Here is a 19,244-nt window from a genome sequence, read left to right as displayed (position 1 = left end):
AACCAGAGGAGAGGGCACGTACAGTTGATTCCTAAACAGTTGGGGTGGGGAAGGGAGTTAGAGGCTCCACTCCTCCAGAGTTGAGAAGGGGGAGATCGCTTTACAGTCAGCATCCATGATTCCACAACCGCAGGTCCAAACAACCACGGATCATATAATAATGTAGCATTTATTTTAAAAATAGACATATAAGAGGACCCCTGCAGTTCAAACCTGTCATTGTTCAAGGGTCATTATAGAGAGTACACAATATGTGTATACTAAATGAAGAAAAAAAAAAGCAAAAACAAGTTAGAAACCAGTATCTATCTAACATCAGAAAGAAAAAAAAAAAAAAAACACTCCTTTTTTGTTGTCGACTAAAAAAAGATGTACAGCTTAATAGCTGCAAGTGAAGTTTTATTTGGGGCAAAATGATGGCTGCATCCCTGGAGGCAGCGTCTCAGATAGCCCTGAGAGACTGCTCCAAAGCAGCAGTGGGGGAAGGTATATATAAGGCATTGGTGAAGGGGGAGTTCAACACCATGATGTAATAATTTTACAAAAGTTTTTTCTGTTAGTCATGAGTTTCTTATGTTTCCATGAAGGGATTTAATATTTTTCTAGGTATGAGGAGGTGCAAGGATTGAGATAATAAAATCTGTTCCTAAAAACATCCAACTATCTACAGACTTGTCGCACCAGATTCCCTGGAGCACAGAGTGCCTCACTCTGCAATGAGCTCCCTCAAAGGATGTTGAAGGTCAACAGCTGTAGCAGTATAGGGTCCAATTTCTATAGAGGCAGATGGCAAATGCCTTGGTTGCTTGGTCTTTGGAAATGTTCTTGGTAAGTGTCAATTTATAGCTGACATTGTCATCATTAAACCTACAGATATTTCAAATACGTTTAGGTGAAACACAAAATGTACTTCACAAGTATCTTAAAATAGAGAAAACCACATTAAAGACTACTAGAAAATATTGACTAAATTGAAAGTACCGTAGGCATTGATTTTGTGTGAATGTTATTAAAACAAAGATTCAAATTCATTGAAATTTATATTTAAAAATTTTAAATGAATCAATGAATTATATTCATGTAGCCAAGAAACATAGACATTTAAAAATTCCAATATAGCGTTTAATGAATTATCTGAAAATGTATGGCATTACCCTTCATGTATATGTTAGATGAATAATTGTTCTGAGGGAAAAATTGAGACTGTATAATCCATTAGCATGAGAGTACACATATGCACAGACAAACACATTCAACATACCATAATTCTACCCCTGCCACATTCTCCAATCATGTGAAATGGCAACCCACTCCAATATTCTTGCCTGGGAAATCCCATGGACAGAGGAGCCAGTTCAGTTCAGTTGTTCAGTCATGTCCGACTATTTACGACCCTACGAACTGCAGCATGCAAAGCTTCCCTGTCCATCACCAAATCTGGAGCCTTCTCAAACTCGTGTCCATCCAGTTGGTGATGCCATCCAACCATCTCATCCTCTGTCATCCTCTTCTCCTCCCACCTTCAATCTTTCCCATCATCATAGTCTTTTCTTAGCGTCAGGTGGCTAAAATATTGGAGTTTCAGCATCAGACCTTCCAATGAACATTTAGGACTGATTTCCTTTATGATTGGCTTGTATGATCTTGTGTCCATGGGACTCTGAAGAGTCTTCACCAAACCCACAGCAAACATTATCCTCAATGGTGAAAAATTGAAAGGATTTCCCTTAAAGTCAGGAACAAGACAAGGGTGTCCACTCTCACCACTATTATTCAACATAGTTTTGGAAGTTTGAACACAACCATCAGAGCAGAAAAAGAAGTAGAAAGAATCCAGATTGGAAAACAAGAAGTAAAAAATTCACTGTTTGCAGATGAGATGATCCTCTATAGAGAAAACTCTAAAGACTCCACCAGAAAATTACTAAAGCTAATCAATGAATATAGTAAGTTTGCGGGATATAAAATTAACACAGAGAAATCCCTTGCGTTCCTATACACTATCAATGAGAAAACAGAAAGAGAAATTAAGGAAACAATTCCATTCACCATTGGAACAAAAAGAATAAAATACTTAGGAACATATCTACCTAAAGAAACAAAAGACTTATATATAGAAAACTATAAAACACTAATGAAAGAAATCAGAGAGGACACAAATAGATGGAGAAATATACTGTGTTCATGGATTGGAAGAATCGATATACTGAAAGAGAGTATATTACCCAAAGCAATCTATAGATTCAATGTAATCCCTATCAAGCAACCAACAATATTTTTCACAGAACTAACTAGAACAAATAATTTCACAATTTGTATGGAAATAAAAAAAAAACTTGAAAGGCCAAAGCAATCTTGAGAAAGAAGAATGGAACTGGGGGAATCAACCGACCAGACTTCAGTCTATACTACAAAGCTACAGTCATCAAGACAGCATAGTACTGCCACAAACACAGAAATATAGATCAATGGAACAAAATACAGAGCCAAGAGATAAATCCATGAACCTATGGACACCTTATCTTTGACAAAGGTGGCAAGAATATACAATGGGGAAAAGATAATCTCTTTAACAATTGGTGCTAGGAAAACTGGTCAACCATTTGTAAAAGAATGAAACTAGAACAATTTCTAACACCATAGACAAAAATAAACTCAAAATTTATTAAAGATCTAAACCTAAGGCCCAAAACTATAACACTCCTAGAGGAAAACATAGGCAAAACACTCTCCGACATAAATTACAGCAGGATCCTCTATGACCCATCTCCCAGAGTAATGGAAATAAAAGAGAAAATGAATAAACGGGACCTAATTAAACTTAAAAGCTTTTGCACAATGAAGGAAGCTATAAGCCAGGTGAAAAGACAGCCTTCAGAATGAGAGAAAGTAATAGCAAATGAAGAAACTGACAAAAAATTAACCTCAAAAATATACAAGCAATTCTTGCAGCTCAATTCCAGAAAAATAAACAACCCAATCAAAAAATGGGCCAAAGAACTAAACAGACAATTCTCCAAATAAGACATTCAGATGGCTAACAAACACATGAAAAGATGCTCAACATCACTTATTATAAGAGAAATTCAAATCAAAACTACAATGAGAAACCACCTCACACCATTCAGAATGGTCATCATTAAAAAGTCTACAAACAATACATGCTGGAGAGGGTGTGGAGAAATGGGAACCCTCTTACATTGTTGGTGGGAATTTAAACTAGTACAGTCACTATGGAGAACAGTGTGGAGATTCCTTATAAAACTGGAAATAGAACCACCATATGACCCAGCAGTCCCACTCCTGGGCATACACAAAGAGGAAACCAGAATTGAAAGAGATACTTGTACTCCAATGTTCATCGCAGCACTGTTCATAATAGCCAGGACGTGGAAGCAACCTAGATGTCCATCAGCAGATGCATGGGTAAGCAAGCTGTGGTACATATACACAGTGGAGTATCACTTAGCCATTAAAAGGAATATATTTGATTCAGTTCTAATGAGGTGGATGAAACTGGAGCCTATCATACAGAGTGAAGTAAGTATACTAACATACAGTATACTAACGCATATATATGGAATTTAGAAAGATGGTAATGATAACCCTATATGCGAGACAGCAGAAGAGACACAGGTATATAAAACAGTCTTTTGGGCTCTGTGGGAGAAGGCGAGGGTGGGATGATCTGAAAGTATAACATTGAAACATGTATATTATCATATGTGAAACTGATCACCAGTCCAGGTTCAATGCATGAGACAGGGTGCTCAGGGCTAGTGCACTGGGATGACCCAGAGGGATGTGATGGGGAAAGAAGTGAGAGGGGGGCTCAGGAAGGGAAACCTATGTTCACTCGGAGCAGATTCATGTCAATGTATTGCAAAACCACTAAAATATTGTAAAGTGATTAGCTTCAATCAGCCTCCAATTAAAATAAATAAATTTTTTAAAACTTTAGAAAAAGGAAAAAAAAAAAAAAGAGTATTCTCCAGCACCACAGTTGAAAAGCATCAATTCTTAGGCTCTCAGCTTTCTTTACAGTCCAACTCTCACATCCATACATGAAAACTTGAAAAGCCATAGCTTTGACTATATGGACCTTTGTTGGCAAAATAATGTCTCTGCTTTTTAATATGCTGCCTATGTTGGTCATAGCATTTCTTCCAAGAAGCAAGCGTCTTTTAATTTCATGGCTGCAATGACCATCCGCAGTGATTTTGGAGCCCCCCAAATAAAGTTTCTCACTGTTTCCACTGTTTCCCCATCTATTTGCAATGAAGTGATGGGACCAGGTGCCATGATCTTCATTTTCTGGATGTTGAGTTATATTTATTTATTTTTTAAATTTATTTTATTGGAGGCAAATTACCTTACATTAATATATTGGTTGGTTTTGCCATACATTGACATGAATCCACCCTGGGTGTACATGTGTTCTCTTTCTTGAACCCCCCTCCCACCTCCCTCTTCCCCATATCCACCCTCTATGTCATCCCCGTGCACCAGCCCCAAGCATCCTGTATCATGTGTCGAACCTAGACTGGTCACTTATGATAATATACATGCTACAATGCCGTTCTCCCCAATCATCCCACCTTCACCCTCTCCCAGAGTCCCAAAGACGGTTCTATATGCCTATGTCTCTTTTGCAGTCTCGTATACAGGGTTCAGGTTACCATCTTTCTAAATTCCATATATATACGTTAGTATACTGTATTGATGTTTTTCTTTCTGGCTTACTTCACTCTGTATAATTGGCTCCAATTTCATCCACCTCATTAAAACTGATTCAAATGCATTCTTTTTGATGGCTGAAAAATACTCCATTGTGTATATGTACCAAAGCTTTCTTATCCATTCATCTGCAGATGGACATCTAGGTTGCTTCCATGACCTGGCTATTATAAACAGTGCTGCAATGAACATTGGAGTACATGTGTCTCTTTTAATTCTGGTTTCCTCGGTGTGTATTCCCAGGAGTGCGATTGCTGGATCATATGGCAGTTCTATTTCCAGTTTTTTTTGATGAATCTCCACACTGTTCTCCATAGTGGTTGTACTAGTTTGCATTCCCACCAACAGTGTAAGAGGGTTCCCTTTTCTCCACACCCTCTCCAGCATTTATTGCATGTAGACTTTTGTATAGCAGCCATTCTGACTGGTGTGAAGTGGTATCTCATTGTGGTTTTGATTTGCATTTCTCTGATTATGAGGGATGTTGAGCATTTTTTCATGTGTTTGTTAGCCATCTTTATGTCTTCTTTGGAGAAATGTCTATTTAATTCTTTGGCCCATTTTTTGATTGGGTCACTTAGTTTTCTGGAATTGAGCTGCAGGAGCTGAACCTGCCAGACTTCAGGCTCTACTACAAAGCCACAGTCATCAAGACAGTATGGTACTGGCATAAAGACAGAAATATAGATCAATGGAACAAAATAGAAAGCCCAGAGATAAACCTACACATCTACGGACACCTTATCTTCGACAAAGGAGGTAAGAATATAAAATGGACAAAAGATAGTCTCTTTAACAAGTGGTGCAGGGGAAACTGGTCAGCCACTTGTAAAAGAATGAAACTAGAACACTTCCTAACACCATATACCAAAATAAACTCAAAATGGATTAGAGAGTTAAATGTAAAATCAGGTACTATAAAACTACTAGAGGAGAAGGTAGGCAAAACACTCTCCGCCATAAATCACAGCAGGATCCTCCATGACCCACCTCCCAGAATATTGGAAATAAAAGCAAAAATAAACAAATGGGACCTAATTAAAATCAAAAGCTTCTGCACATCAAAGGAAACTCTAAGCAAGGTGAAAAGACAGCCTTCAGAATGGGAGAAAATAATAGCAAATGAAGCAACTGATAATGGATGTTGAGTTTTAAGCCAACTTTTTCACTCTCCTCTTTCAATTTCATCAAGAGACACTTTAAGTCTTCTTCACTTTCTGCCATAAGGGTGGTGTCATCTGCATATCTGAGGTTATTCATATTTCTCCCAACAATCTCAATTCCAGTTTGTGATTTATCCAGCCCAGAATTTCTCATGATGTACTCTGCATATAAGTTAAATAAGCAGGTGATAATATACAGCCTTGATGTACTCCTTTCCTAATTTGGAACCAGTTTCTTGTTCCATTTCAAGTTCTAACTGTTGCTTTTTAACCTGCATACAGATTTCTCAGGAGGCAGGTCAGGTGGTCTGGTATTCCCATCTCTTGAAGAGTTTTTCACAGTATGTTGTGATCCATACAGCCAAAGGCTTTGGTGTAGTCAATAAATCAGAAGCATCACAGGGCAGCAACTAAACAACAAACCACAAGATTAGATTAATTTCCTCTGTTAAGAACTCCCAGAATATTTGTACTTAATCCAAGCAGAGAGATAATGTGTTAATCTATCTGTCACCTTACCACAATCCTTGCAAATTCTCAGTGCTGTTCCAGCGCCTCCTTTATTTATTCAATCATTATAAATTAAATAAATTTTCTTGGGCTCCCTCTTGGTGCTAGGAACTAACATATATATTTGTGTAGGGATTCAGTGGGAACAAGACAGCCTTCAGGGAATTTACACTATAAACATCTAAAGAACCGAGCTATTCAAGCATTTGCAATAAAATCTATTAGTGTTATAAGGACTGATGCTGAAGCTGAAACTGCAATATTTGGCCACCTCATGCGACGAGTTGACTCACTGGAAAAGACTCTGATGCTGGGAAAGGTTGGGGGTGGGAGGAGAAGGGGACGACAGAGAATGAGATGGCTGGATGGTATCACTGACTCTGTGGACATGAGTTTGCATGAACTCCGGGAGTTGGTGATGGACAGGGAGGCCTGGCGTTCTGTGATTCATGGGGTTGCAGAGAGTTGGACATTAAAGAGAGACTCAACTGAACTGAAATGAACTGAAGGTAATCAGAGGGTTCTTCCTTGAGTGAAGCCAAAACTTGTTCACCTTAACATTAATCCATTTAGGTCAATTTCAATCACATAGACAATGCAAACTAAGTATATTTATACTTATAGAATAAATGTAGAAATTAATGAATGAATACTACCAATAGAAATTAGTATTAATTTAAAACCTATTATTTTAAGCATGAGATTAAATACATCAAATTTGTTTTTGATGGATCAGCCAATCAACAGTGATGCCATTGGGCAGGAACACCTGGGAATCTCATCTGGTCCACACTACCAGGGCAGCCCCCCACAAACCCTTCCCCAACTAGAGCCAATATTGCAATAGGAGTTGACCATGTGGTTCTTATTATGTTTGTAAGACATACCTCAGCAATAATTTCTACTACCATAGATTGTGGAGGGGGAACATGGCATTTCTGGGGCCATACAGAAATGTCACATCTCAGATAAACAGATGGAGCAGACCTGGTGTTCTGCCTTTGTTGGGGTTGTGGGTGGGGTGCCTAGGGTTTCAAATTTCATTCTATTGGTGAGATTAAAGCTAAAACAGTGGGAATTAAAGACTAGGAAGGGAAAAGCAGAGTCCGCACAAGGCTAGTTATCAAGGTCAAACAGGACTTTCTGAAAATGGGTTCTTGATGGGTGGGGCAACTTGACTTTTATCTAGTGTAGCCTGTGGTATGTTTATTTGAGATGAAATTCTTTGAAATGATTTCCTTGGTAATAAAAAGCTTAATGTCAGGCATTTATACTACCGTCAAAAATTGTCATAATTTTCAGGCACTCGTGTTAGAAAACTTTACAGCACACTTCATAAATCCTGAAACACATGCTCCCTGCCATCTTGCCTCAGTAGGTCACATAACAATTAAATGGCAGAACTGTATTTGAGTCTAGATCTGTCTGTTGCCAAAGGTCAAGTATCATTTTGCACAATAAGTAAAATTAAACTTTGCCAAAAATGGACACTTTCTACAAGGATATTTTAAAACTATATCCCACAACCGTCTTTAATATTATTCTCATCCTGTGGATTAAAGTAAATATGAGGCAAACATTTAAACATGTTAAACTATATGACTAATTAAGTTTTGTTGTGTTTCAGCTGCAGCTGCTCTCTTGGTCACATGGCTAGTCTGTACCCTCAGTGTTGACTATTGCTTAGGAAATCATAGTGCGTCAGAGCATGGGCTCTGCCTAGTCCATTTGCACACCTGCAATTGTAGCTGTCTGCAAAGATGTAAAACACACATCTGTGAGACAAAAACAAGACTGTAAGTCTGCACCCTGCAAAAATGGAGTAACACATACATATTTAAATGGCTATCTCTTTGTCAAATGGTCCCAGGATTTGAAGCAAATATTTCCTGAGAAATCAAATAATCTACTGGGTAATGTGGTTAATATGTTTATTTAGCATATGTCAAATATGTCTAATTGGTATTGTAGTCAGCTTTCTCATTTTGGAAAGAAAAAATATTTTCACTTGAAATAGTAGGATTGCTTCTTTGGGCAATGACATTGCTGACTACACAGCTTTGGTTCATGCAAATGAGGCTAATAAGGCCAATCTGCACCGCTGAGAATATAATGTATATGTTCAAAGGTCTGAAGTGAAAACAGGCAACCATAACCTTTCAATAATTGCACCTAAGCAGCTTCAGAATTTTCTTCAATCTTCTTTTTGGCTGCCTAAGAAAATCTATTGCCAACTTCTTCTTAGGTTAAAAACAAATCTTCCTTTCAGTATTTTTTAGATCAGTTTAATGTTCTTGCATTAATAAGATTTAAAAAAATAAAATCACAATGATACTATATTCTCTGTAAAAATCATAGAGGAAAGATTTACAGTGGCTGCAGAGTAAAATACAGCTTTTGGTATAAAATATCAGAAATTAAGCATTCTTTATGTTACTTGAGATTGTATGCTTTATCTTACATTGGAGTGATTGTTCAAAATAATTTCAAAGTTAATTGATTATAATTGCCTATAAATATAAGTATGTAGGCAACGCAGAAAGGAAATTACACATAATTTTAAGTAAAACAATGAAAAGCAATTTTAGGCAGTTTGATATCCCACTTTATTAAGCAGAATTAAATCTAGAAATTATTTGGATTTCCATCTTACAATGAAAACAAATATATTTCCTATTTGACATTAAAATAATATGCTGAAGCTTTGGAAGGAAATTTAAAAAGATAAGTTCTAAAAATGGAAATAATGCTCTCATTAGAATAAACATATAGCCATCCAGACTGGCTTTTTAAAGACGAAAATACATTTGAATGCACAAATTCTGGTAAGCTTATTAAAAGTTGGTCCCTTTAATTTCACATTTCTAGCATGATTTTAGAAAGAATAAAGTAGCATAAAAAACACTAGTGTTGCTGAAATTGTTGCATATGTCTTAGTAAAAAAACATATATTTTTACAACATAATGTATATTGAAAAATTCAGTGAAAATATAATGGTAACCATCAATTATACATAAAATAGAATAAAGAATGAAACTCAACTCTTCTTAAAACAATTAGTAAGAGAAAATGTCATTTATTATTTTCATAATGTATATATATATATATATGCACACATATGTATTCTGATGTTGCTGTTTAGTCGCTAAGTTGTGTTCAACTCTTGGTGATGTCATGGACTAGAGCCTGCCAGGCTCCTTTGTCCTTGGGATTTCCCAAGTAATAATACTGGAGTGGATTGTAATTTCCTTCTCCAGGGACACTTCCTGATCCAGGGATCAAACATGAATCTCTTACTTGGAGATGAATTCTTTCCCATTGAGCAATCTGGGAAGAATGCATATGTATATATACACATATATAATCAATAAGCAATCTATTATTTTATATTTCAGGACTAAAATAATTACAGTTGCCTATTCTGTGAGAAGCTGTATACAGTTAGCAAAAACAAGACTAGGAGCTGACTGTGGCTCAGATCATGAACTCCTTATTGCCAAATTCAGACTCAAATTGAAGAATGTAGGGAAAACCACTAGACCATTCAGATTTTACCTAAATCAAATACCTTATGATTACACAGTGGAAGTGAGAAATAGATTTAAGGGACTAGATCTGATACATAGGGTGCCTGATGAACTCTGGACGGAGGTTTGTGACATTGTACAGGAGATAGGGACCAAGATCATCCCCATGGAAAAGAAATGCAAAAAAGCAAAATGGCTGTCTGAGGAGGCCTTACAAATAGCTATGAAAAGAAGAGGAGCAAAAAGCAAAGGAGAAAAGGAAAGATATAAACATCTGAACGCAGAGTTCCAAAGAATAGCAAGGAGAGATAAGAAAGCCTTCCTCAGCAATCAATGCAAAGAAATAGAGGAAAACAAAAGAATGGGAAAGACTAGAGATCTCTTCAAGAAAATTAGAAATACCAAGGGAATATTTCATGCAAAGATGGTCTCGATAAAGGACAGGAATGGTATGGACCTAACAGAAGCAGAAGATATTAAGACGAGCTGGCAAGAATACACAGAAGAACTGTACAATAAAGATCTTTACGACCGAGATAATCACAATAATGTGATCACTGACCTAGAGCCAAACATCTGGGAATGTGAAGACAAGTGGGCCTTAGAAAGCATCACTGCAAAGAACACTAATGGAGATTATGGATTCAAGTTGAGCTATTTCAAATCCTGAAAGATGATGCTGTGAAAGTGCTGCACTCAATATGCCAGCAAATTTGGAAAACTCAGCAGTGGGCACAGGACTGGAAAAGGTCAATCTTCATTCCAATCCCAAAGAAAGGCAATGCCAAAGAATGAACAAACTATCACACAATTGCACTCATCTCACACGTTAGTAAAGTCATGCTCAAAAATTCTCCAAACCAGGCTTCAGCAATATGTGAACTGTGAACTCCCAGATGTTCAAGCAGGTTTTAGAAAAGACAGAGGCACCAGAGATCAAATGGCCAACATCACCTGGATCATGGAGAAAGCAAAAGAGTTCTAGAAAAACATCTACTTCTGCTTCATTGACTATGCCAAAGCCTTTGACTGTGTGGATCAAAATAAACTGTGGAATATTCTGAAAGAGATGGGAATCCCAGACCACCTGACCTGCCTCTTGAGAAACCTGTATGCAGGTCAGGAAACAACAGTCAGAACTCTACATGGAACAACAGACTGGTTCCAAATAGGAAAAGGAGAACGTCAAGGCTGTATATTGTCACCTTGCTTATTGAACTTATATGCAGAGTACATCATGAGGAACCCTGGGCTGGAGGAAGCACAAGCTGGAATCAAGATTGCTGGGAGAAATATCGATAACCTCAGATATGCAGATGACACCAGCCTTATGGCAGAAAGTGAAGAGGAAGTCAAAAGCCTCTTGATGAAAGTAAAAGAGGAGATTGAAAAGGTTGGCTTGAAGCTCAACATTCAGCAAACAAAGATCATGGTATCTGGTCCCATCACTTCATGGGAAATAGATGGGAAAACAGTGGAAACAGTGTCAGAGTTTTTTTTTTTTTTGGAGGGGGGCTCCAAAATCACTGCGGATGCTGATTGCAGCCATGAAATTCAAAGACGCTTACTCCTTGGAAGGAAAGTTATAAGCAACCTAGATATTATATTAAAAAGCAGAGACATTGCTTTGCTAACAAAGGTCCGTCTAGTCAAGGCTATGGTCTTTCCAGTGGTCATATATGGATGTGAGATTTGGACTGTGAAGAAAGCTGATCACTGAAGAATTGATGCTTTTGAACTGTGGTGCTGGAGAAGACTCTTGAGAGTCCCTTGGACTGCAAGGATGTCCAACCAGTCCATTCTAAAGGAGATCAATCCTGGGTGTTCACTGGAAGGACTGATGCTAAAGCTGAAACTGCAATACTTTGGCCACCTCATGCGAGGAGCTGACTCACTGGAAAAGACTCTGATGCTGGGAAGGATTGGGGGCTGGAGGAGAACGGGATGACACAGTATGAGGTGGCTGGATGGCATCACCAACTCGATGAACATGAGTTTGCGTGAACTCTGGGAGTTGGTGATGGATAGGGAGGCCTGGCGTGCTGTGATTCATGGGGTCGTGGAGAGTCGGACACGACTTAGTGACTGAACTGAACTGAACTGATTATGTGATCAGTAAATATATGTTTTATATACATTTTTCAAGTAGTTAGACAATACCTTACATAATACCTACTATTGGTAACTTATTGGTACCTACTATTGTCAACATCCATTGGATCATCAGAAAAAGCAAGAGAGTTCCAGATAAACATCTATTTCTGCTTTATTGACTATGCCAAAGCCTTGGACTGTGTGGATTACAATATACTGTGGAAAATTCTTCAAGATATGGCCATACGAGACCACCTGGTCTGACTCTTGAGAAATCTGTATTCAGGTCAAGAAGTAACAGTTAGAACTGGACATGGAACAACAGACTGGTTCCAAATTGGAAAAGGTGTGTGTCAAGGCTGTATATTGTCACCCTGCTTATTTAACTTATATGCAGAGTACATCATGAGAAGTGTTGGCCTGGATGAAGCACAACCTTGAATGAAGATTGCCAGGAGAAATATCAATAACCTCAGATATGTTATTGATGACACCATCCTTATGCAAGAAAGTGAAGAATAATTAAAGAGCCTCTTGATGAAATTGAAAGAGGAGAGTGAAAATGTTGGTTTAGAACTCAACATTCAGAAAACTAAGATCACGGCATCTAGTCCCATTACTTCAAGGCAAATAAATGGGTAAACAATGGAAACAGTGAGAGACTTTATTTGGGGGGCTCCAAAATCAATGCAGATGGTGAATAAAGCCATGAAATTAAAAGACACTAGCTACTTGGAGGAGAAGGCAATGGCAAGCCACTCCAGTACTCTTGCCTGGAAAATCCCATGGATGGAGGAGCCTGGTAGGCTGCAGTCCGTGGGGTCGCTAAGGGTCAGACACGACTTCACTTTCACTTTTCACTTTCACACATTGGAGAAGGAAATGGCAACCCACTCCACTGTTCTTGCCTGGAAAATCCCAAGGATGGGGGAGCCTGGTGGGCTTCCGTCTATGGGGTCACACAGAGTGGGATACGACTGAAGTGACTTAGCAGAAGCAGCAGCTACTTGGAAGAAAAACTGTGACCAACCTAGAAAGCATGTTAAAAAGCAGAGACATTACTTTGCCAACAAAGATCCATCTAGTCAAAGCTATGGTTTTTCTAGTAGTCAGGTATGGATGTGAGAGTTGGACTATAAAGGAAGTTCAGTGCTGAAGAATTGATGCTTTTGAAATGTGGTGTTGGAGAAGACTGTCGAGAGTATCTTGGACTGTAAGGAGTTCCAACCAATCCATGCTAAAGGACATCAGTCTTGAATGTTCCTTGGAAGGACTGATGCTGAAGCTGAAGCTCCAATACTTTGGCAACCTAATGTTAAGTACTGACTCATTGGAAAAGAGCTTGATGCTGCGAAAGACTGAAGGTGGAGGAGAAGGGGATGACAGAGGATGAGATGGTTGGATGACTTCACTGACTCAGTGGACATGAGTTATAGTAAGCTCCAGGAGTTGGTGATGGACAGGGAGGCCTCGTGCTGTGGTCCATGGGGTCACAAAGAGTCGGACACAACTGCATGCCTGAACTGAACTATTGGTATATAGTAAAAATTAATTATTATGACTCACTTATCAGCTCAGGGAAGATCCCCTGGAGAAGGAAATGGCAACCTACTCCAGTACTCTTGCCTGGAAAATCCTATGGATGGAGAAGCCTGGTAGGCTACAATCCATGGGGTCACAAAGAGTTAGACAGGGCTGAGCGACTTCACTTCACTTCACTTCTCAGCTGAGAATAATAATCATGCCATAACTCTTTGACTGATTTTCCAATTTGAAATACAAAGTTGTATTTTAATTTTATTTTCATTTCTTGGAGTAATAGAAAAGGTTGAGTGTTTGTAATTTCAAATTACATTTGTAATGCATTTTACAGGATTTTTATTATTTTTGTCTATTTTTTTTTCCCTAGGAAATGTGCTTTACTTATCTCAGTTCTCTAAAAGTTAAAGACAGTTTCATTGATCTCTTTCCAAGGAGATAATAGTATTATTTGGAAATAAGAGCAAATTTTTAACATTTACTTAATTGGTTTTTGGTCCTGTTTGGTCAAATTTTTAGGATAAAATACAACATTAGTGGTGACAGTGGATCTCTTTTTATTCCTGAATTTCATGAGACTTTATGTTATTATGCCACATGGTGTTGCCTTTATATTAACTAGATCATAAATAAAGTGATATCTTTCCATTTCCAATTTAAAACATTTTGAATAAAAACTGAAAGGGGAAATAATAATATGGCATATTAGCCATTTAATAGAGTAACATTTAGGAGAAGGCAATGGTAAGTCATTCCAGTACTCTTGCCTAGAAAATCCCATGAATGGAGAAGCCTGGTAGGCTGCAGTCCATGGGGTCGCTATGAGTCGGGCGTGACTGAGCGACTTCACATTCCCTTTTCACTTTCACACATTGGAGAAGGAAATGGCAACCCACTCCAGTGTTCTTGCTTGGAGAATCCCAGGGAAGGGGGAGCCTGGTGGGCTGCCGTCTATGGGGTCGCACAGAGTCAGACACAACTGAAGCAACTTAGCAGCAGCAGCAGCAGCAGAGTAACATTTACTTTTATAATTGTAAAGACTTGCATCCACATACAATAGTGAATTCTTTTGTGTGTTTTTATGTATTTATTTTTGAAATATTTATTTATAAATGTTTCAGTTGCTTGTATATTAGTATGTTGAGGGACATTCAGAAATGCAGCAACCCCACATCACAACCTCTTTTGCTAGAGGGGGAAATAAGATTTGTTTTGTTTTGTTTTAATGTTAAGGCTGGGTGAACAAAAAGCTTTCAGAATGAGTGGATTAAGATTATTTCAGTTCTCCTGGTTATGCCTGTCCTAGGAGGGTCATCCAGTTGACTGAGCAATAACCTGTCAATTAAGAGCACTATCAAAGGTCTTCTGCTCTGATCTATAGAACTGTCTACCTTCATTAGTTCATAAAGTAAAGGGATTACCTTTTTTAAAGACACATTTCAGACTTTGTTTTATTTTAGTTAGCAATAATCTAAAATAAATATGAACATATAAATGTGCAACTGGGCAGTGTGAGCCAATGATTTCTACAGCATCAGGACCTGCTGAGTGGGGACTGCAGGAATTTCCATCCTGAGGGCTTGGCCTGCAGCAACCACCCAGTACCATTCGCTATTACCCTGCCCTAGTGGTGAGGAAGGGCATGTCAATGTCATATCTCCTGTTTTGCTTTGTACTTTATCACCCACAAACCAGTAGTTTTGTTGTGTAGCCACCAACACTACCTAAAAGCTTACATGTGTTTCAAGAAGGTTTGTATTCACCTTTACAGTCTTCTGCTGGTTTTATATAAAGACATATAAAACACTTCTTGCTCTATACTCTGAAACATTTAAAATAAAACAATAGGAAATAATGCAAAATTCCTTGGAGTTTACTATCAGCAAAATAAACATGCTGCTTATACTCTTAGGAAGCTTAGTTTGCCTACAAATTTCATAATGCCTTTCAGCGCTTTATTGAGTACACTAAAGTGCATAACTTGAAATAATTATTAGTATCATTGGTATTTAAATAATTTTATCTGAATTAATATTTATTCCTTAATTATATTCTAATTTATATAACATATTTTCTTTCAAATAAGAATAGCCAGAGTTTTATACAATTATTGTTATTTTCAAGGAACTTATTTACTATATGCATTTAATTGCATATAGTAATATATAAAAGGTAGATAAAAATGAAAATTGATAGATACACAAATAAGTTCCTTGAAAATAACAATAATTGTATAAAACTCTGGCTATTCTTAGTTCGATCCCTGGGTCGGGAAGATCCCCTGGAGAAGGAAATGGTAACCCACTTCAGTATTCTTGCCTGGAAAATCCCATGGACGGAGAAGCCTGGTGGGCTACAGTCCACGGGGTCGCAAAGAGTCGGACACGACTGAGCGACGGAATGGAAAGGAACGGATATGCATTTAATTAGAGAATTCCTTTCTCTAACTGTTTCTCTTTAGTTAATTTATCGTTTTCTTTGTTATTTGATAATGAAAAACTAGGGGCTAGAAATTTTACTCTGGATATTACTTGCCTGTACTCAAGAAATTTGATATACTATTTTTTTCACTGCTTTCTAAGTAATCTTTTATTTCAGATTTGATTTCCAATTTCATTCATGAGTCAATAAGACATTTTAAGAGATTCTTTCAAAGTTACTGGCAATTTTGTTTATTCTTTGGTTATTAATTTTCAGTTGATGCATTATTAATATAGAATATCATCAATAATTGCTCTTTCATGCATTTTTCTTTGATTTTGAAAGCATATAGAAAAGTGAAACTTATCTTTTTACAGTTTTCCCAACTGTAGCAGTTATCTAGGGTCTACTGACGGTCTGAAAGGAAAGGGGCTACGAGAAATCCTTACAATCAATCAGAAATAATTCTGTATTTTTTTGTAGTGAATGTACTGAAGAAAAGAGTGAGAAGTGTGGGACTTCTATGACTCATCTGTCATAACTGGTTTAAGTTCAGTTCAGTTCAGTCGCTCAGTTGTGTCCGACTCTCCGCGACCCCATGAATCACAGCACGCCAGGCCTCCCTGTCCATAACTGGTTTAGTATATCACAATTCTTGAAATAATAATACTTGGGCATTTACTCTTTAAAAGTTCATTTTCTGTGATTTACTTATCAGGTTACGGATAAGAACGATCTCAACAGTTTTCCAGAAAAAAGATTTTAAGGTGCCATTTCACATGTAACAAATACAAATGTTTAGAAGAAATTTTTAGGAGTAGAAATGTTTCAGTTGAACATTAGGCCCCCATGTGGTTTTCATGGAATCACTCCATTATATTTCTTCGTAGATGTCATATTACACATAAACATAAATGAATTTATATACATATATATATTATCCATATGGTTATGTCAGAGGTCCTCATGACAATTATTTCTTAATGAGTTCAAACTTGTTTTTCTAAAATTTAATATTTTTAATTTGAGCTTCGTCATTTAGCATATATTCAAAAATTTTAATTTTGTCATATAATCCACATTCCTATAAAAATACATGTTTTTTTATTTAATACATATTTCTGAAAGATTCCTTTATCTGACAATGTACCTTTGTCATTAATATGAAGATTTTAGTCCAAATTTAGTGTAATTGCTTTGTATTGGAGTTAAATATATCTCACTCTATGATTTATTTTGTTCCAACTGTCCTGTTACATTATTTCCATTCTTATATTCTTTTGGATGGATGAAGCATTTTGTCACTGCATTTCTCTGCTATTAAGTTGACATTAACAAGCAATTTCACTATTTTTTACATGCTTACCTTATGGGTTACATTTATAATTTAGTTCAGTTCAGTTCAGTTACTCAGGTGTCCGACTCTTCGAGACCCAAACAATCACAGCATGCCAGGCCTCCCTGTCCATCACCAACCCCCGGAGTTCACTCAAACTCATGTCCATCGAGTCGGTGATGCCATCCAGCCATCTCATTCTCTGTCGTCCCCGGTTCCTCCCACCCCCAATTCCTCCTAGCATCAGACTCTTTTCCAGTGAGTCAACTCGTCGCATGAGGTGGTCAAAGTATTGGAGTTTCAGCTTTAGCACCAGTCCTTCCAATGAACACCCAGGATTGATCTCCTTTAGAAAGGACTAGTGGGATCTCCTTACAGTCCAAGGGACTCTCAAGAGTCTTCTCCAACACCACAGTTCAAAAGCATCAATTCTATGGTGATCAGCTTTCTTCACAGTCCAACTCTCACATCCATACATGACCACGGGAAAAACCATTGCCTTGATAGACGGACTTTTTTTTGGCAAAGTAATGTCTCTGCTTTTTAATATGCTATCTAGATTGGTCATAACTTTCATTCCAAGGAGTAAGCGTCTTTTAATTTCCTGGCTGCAATCAGCATCTGCAGTGATTTTGGAGCCCAAAAAAATAAAGTCTCACACTGCTTCCACTGTTTCCCCATCTATTTCCCATGAAGTGATGGGACCAGGTGCCATGATCTTCGTTTTCTGAATGTTGAGCTTCAAGCTAACATTTTCACTCTCCTCTTTCACTTTCATCAAGAGGCCTTTGAGTTCCTCTTCACTTTCTGCCATAAGGCTGGTGTCATCTGCATATCTGAGGTTATTGATATTTCTCCCGTCAATCTTGATTCCAGCTTGTGCTTCTTCCAGCCCAGCATTCCTCATGATGTACTCTGCATATAAGTTAAATAAGCAGGGTGACAATTTACAACCTTGACGTTCTCCTTTTCCTATTCGGAACCAATCTTTTGTTCCATATCCAGTTCTAACTGTTGCTTCCTGACCTGCATACAGGTTTCTCAAGAGGCAGGTCAGGTGGTCTGGGATTCCCATCTCTTTCAGAATGTTCTGCAGTTTATTGTGATCCACACAGTCAAAGGCTTTGGCATAGTCAATGAAGCAGAAATAGATGTTTTTCTGGAACTCTGGCTTTCTCCATGATCCAGATGATGCTGGTAATTTGATCTCTGGTGCCTCTGCCTTTTCTAAAACCTGCTTGAACATCTGGAAGTTCACAGTTCACATATTGCTGAAGCGTGGCTTGGAGAATTTTGAGCATGTCTTTACTAGCCTGTGAGATGAGTGCAATTGTGCAGTAGTTTGAGCATTTTTTGCATTACCTTTCTTTGGGATTTGGAATGAGGACTGACCTTTTCCAGTCCTGTGCCCACTGCTGAGTTTTCCAAATTTGCTGGCATATTGAGTGCAGCACTTTCACAGCATCATCTTTCAGGATTTGAATAGCTCAACTGGAATTCCATCACCTCCACTAGCTTTGTTCTTAGTGATGCTCTCTAAGGCCCACTTGACTTCACATTCCAAGATATCTGGTTCCAGGTGAGTGATCATGCCATCATGATTATCTTCGTCATGAAGATCTTTTTTGTACAATTCTTCTGTGTATTCTTGCCACATCTTCTTAATATCTTCTTCTTCTGTTAAGTCCATACCATTTCTCTCCTTTATTGAGCCCATCTTTGCATGAAATGTTCCCTTGGAATAGAGATTTTCTTGAAAAGATCTCTTGTTCTTCCTGTTCTGTTGTTTTCCTCTATTTCTTTGCATTGATCGCTGAGGAAGGCTTTCTTATCTCTCCTTGCTATTCTTTGGAACTCTGTATTCAGATGCTTATATCTTTCCTTTTCTCCTTTGCTTTTAGCTTCTCTTCTTTTCA

The 19,244-nt window shown here is 37.8% G+C and overlaps 1 pseudogene; it reads left to right on the top strand.

Moving 5' to 3' along the window:
• Nucleotides 1–413: 413 nt before the first annotated feature.
• The window catches only part of LOC129561270 (stathmin pseudogene), a 142,368-nt pseudogene continuing 123,537 nt past the window's right edge, over nt 414–19,244 (top strand).

Source organism: Moschus berezovskii, chromosome 10 (genome assembly GCF_049115385.1).
Source record: "Moschus berezovskii isolate FMDL1 chromosome 10, NW_MosBer_1.0, whole genome shotgun sequence".
In the NCBI taxonomy this organism is placed as follows: domain Eukaryota; kingdom Metazoa; phylum Chordata; class Mammalia; order Artiodactyla; family Moschidae; genus Moschus; species Moschus berezovskii.
This window is presented reverse-complemented; position numbering and strand designations above follow the sequence as displayed.